The 3,008-nt window shown below is 33.3% G+C and overlaps 1 protein-coding gene across 1 annotated transcript in view; it reads left to right on the top strand.

Moving 5' to 3' along the window:
• The window catches only part of LOC125271231 (B-cell receptor CD22-like), a 210,943-nt gene that overhangs the window by 111,584 nt on the left and 96,351 nt on the right, over positions 1-3,008 (top strand). The window lies entirely within an intron of this gene.

Here is a 3,008-nt window from a genome sequence, read left to right as displayed (position 1 = left end):
CTGTTTGTTGAAGTTTTTTATATCTTCAAGGTCAGTGCTGTTGCACAAAAACATATTACACACACTATAATATATAATAATATATATAAATAATAATAATATATATAATAATATACACATACATTATCATTAGATTAGAGTCAGATAGCGATCATTTATGAACAGGTGAGTATTAAAATTATTAAATTGAGTTTATACTACATAAAGATTCTTATACGTTTACTTGGTTTGTTTAGGAAATGTCATGAATTAATAGATAATATATGACTTATAAATATAATCTACATTAAAGACCAGACAAAAACTATCACCCGGCTTCACAGACAAGGCTTAAGCTAGTCCCAGACTAAAGTGCATGTTTTAACTGTTTTAAATGAAAGCAACTTGAACAGACATTTCTTAAAATATGTCAGTATCATTGTTTTGTCTCAAGATGCACACAAGTAATATTTTTTTTCTAAGGCACATTTATAAAAATTACTTAAATGTCCTAATTAAACTAAGGCCTAATCTTTGCTTAGTCTAAGCCCTATCTGTGAAACCGGGCCTAAAATAAGTATGAGAGGGATGTATATAGTCTGTGAGACCATCAACAAGGAGAACAAAATCCTTAGAGCTCAGATACAAAATTAAGCCCAACATAAATTCTGATCCTATTTAAATTACTCCCTCGTGCTTTTTTTCTAACATATCATATCATACTCACAGTATCCATCATCCTTCTGCTGTCCCTCACACTCATTTGCAAACTGTGGTCATTAGAATTAGTCCATATTTTGTATAAGATAGTTGTTTCATGAGATTTTTAAGTCAGCACTGTCCCCTAGTGGTCAGGAGCATTTGTATTGGGTTGTTGTGACTATTCTTTTTGAACATTTATTTGCTTTGTAAATTTGTGTAGATTAGACCCAGCCAAAATACACTAAGAAAGGATGGATTAAAAAAAAAGTACTCTCACAGGTGTTAATTTGCTTGTGCAATACATCAAATTGTGTTTGTTGGCATATTTTCCTAGAATTATTTGAACAAATAGAACAGCAGCCATATTAGTTTTCACAAATATAATCAATATAACGTTCTTCATGTCTACAAAGGAACAACTGTTAAAGGATTAGTTCACTTTCAAATGAAAATTAGCCCAAGTTTTAAGATACATAGGATGGCTTGAGGGTGACTTTCTTCTTTCTGATGAACACAATCGGAGAAATATTAATAAATATTCTGACGCATCCAAGCTTTATAATGGCAGTGAATGGGGTTCACGAGTATGAGCTCAAGAAATTGCATCCACATCCATCATAAATATGTGCTCCACACAGCTCCGGGGGGTTAATAATGCGTTTGTGTAAAAAAAAAATCCATATTTAAATAAGTTATGAAGTCAAATATCTAGCTTCTGCCAGACCACCTTCTGTATTCAAGTTACGAAGAAAGTGTAAACTGGCGTTGCATCAGTTACACCTTTTCCGTAAGTTGAATAGGGAAGGCGCATGATGTATAGTAGCGTAAGCTTTGTGAACTGCAAGAGTTTTACACTTTCTGTGTACGTTGAATACGGGATACATAATTTGTGATGGATTCTGCTGTGATTCATGTAAAAAATGTAAAAAAAAAATAGACTGATGAGCTCGACAACCACACGTTTGTTTAAGTTACCAATGAAAATGTCAAAATGATCCCCATTCACATAGATATGCAAAAACGTTTAAGGTTACTCATGTAACCCTGTTTCCCTGAGATAATGAGCATTGCATCAGTTTTAGAGGCTTATGGGGAAAACTCCTGTTTTCTCCAAATCCTGAAGTCTGATTGGTTCACGTCTGTTCAAGTGCACAGAAAAATGGCATTGCAGCCAACAAAAAGACTAGCATTTAGCCGGACGAAGGCATGGCTTGACTTCCAGCTCCACCTTTAGTTCCACTAATGCTCACAAATCTGTATTTTTATAACAGTTAAAGCTCTTTTCATGTAGTTGTGATGTTGTATTGTGTCATGTTTATCAAAATAAACTACATTGGTATTTAAATTATATATGCTTATTTTGAACTTTATTCTTGTAAAAACAGACGCTGTAAGCAATACATAAAGTATTGAATGAAAATGTCTCTGTGAAACATCAGTGTATTAGCCAAATATTGCGTTTATTTCACTTCAGCTGTGATAAAGTATGGAACTGCAGCATGAGCGTCACTACGAGAAGCAGAAAGTGTCCGACTTCACGTCTCCGTTTTCAGCTCATCCCCACCTGCACGTGGCTACTCTCAACGATCGGTTACATCCAGCCACAGTCGAACACACCTGCTGTATTCTGCTGCCAGGCCAGTAGTTAGCAATATCACTTTGTAAAGTAACACTCAGCACCTATAGACCAGAGCTGTTGAAAAACAATGTTGTTGCTTACATGGAGAAGAAAATAGTGTCAAAAACTTGCTTTTTGAATGCAGTTTTCAAAAGTTTGTGTTTTCAGGTTCCCAAAACGCCATTGCCGTGTCAAAATGCATAAAAAGTTTTCTGATTTTGGTTAAAAAAAAATGTTGTCAACACCTGTTGTTCACTCGATCATGCTTTTGTGTCTGAAATCCCTCTGGTAACCACTGTGGGTCACTATAGTGTTTTGTCTTTTTCTTTGAAGTTTAGCATCTCTTATCTGTTCTGTTTTAAAATTTTATTTTCTGATTATGTCGTTTTTTTTTTGTTTTTTGTTTTTTTTAATTATTATTTTAATGTCACAGCAACATAGAAAATATGTATTAATACACAGCTACTTTTATATTGTGTTTATCCAGAAATGCTGATATGACTTTAATTTCAAAACGTGTGAATTGTGGTTGTCATTTTTATGTAAGTGCCATTTTCACAATAAACAATCTTTTGAGTGTTAATAGTTTTACTTTTGTTTCAAGTCAGTATTGGCTGAATTGAAAAAGTTATGCATAGCTAATTTAATAATTTTTACAGAAAAAAAAAAAAAATCAAATCAAGGAAAAACGTTATATAATTCCTCTGTT

The sequence above is a fragment of the Megalobrama amblycephala genome, linkage group LG7 (genome assembly GCF_018812025.1).
Source record: "Megalobrama amblycephala isolate DHTTF-2021 linkage group LG7, ASM1881202v1, whole genome shotgun sequence".
Classification (NCBI taxonomy): Eukaryota; Metazoa; Chordata; class Actinopteri; order Cypriniformes; family Xenocyprididae; genus Megalobrama; species Megalobrama amblycephala.
The sequence above is the reverse complement of the archived record's forward strand: the minus strand, read 5'-3'. Positions and strand labels throughout refer to the sequence as shown.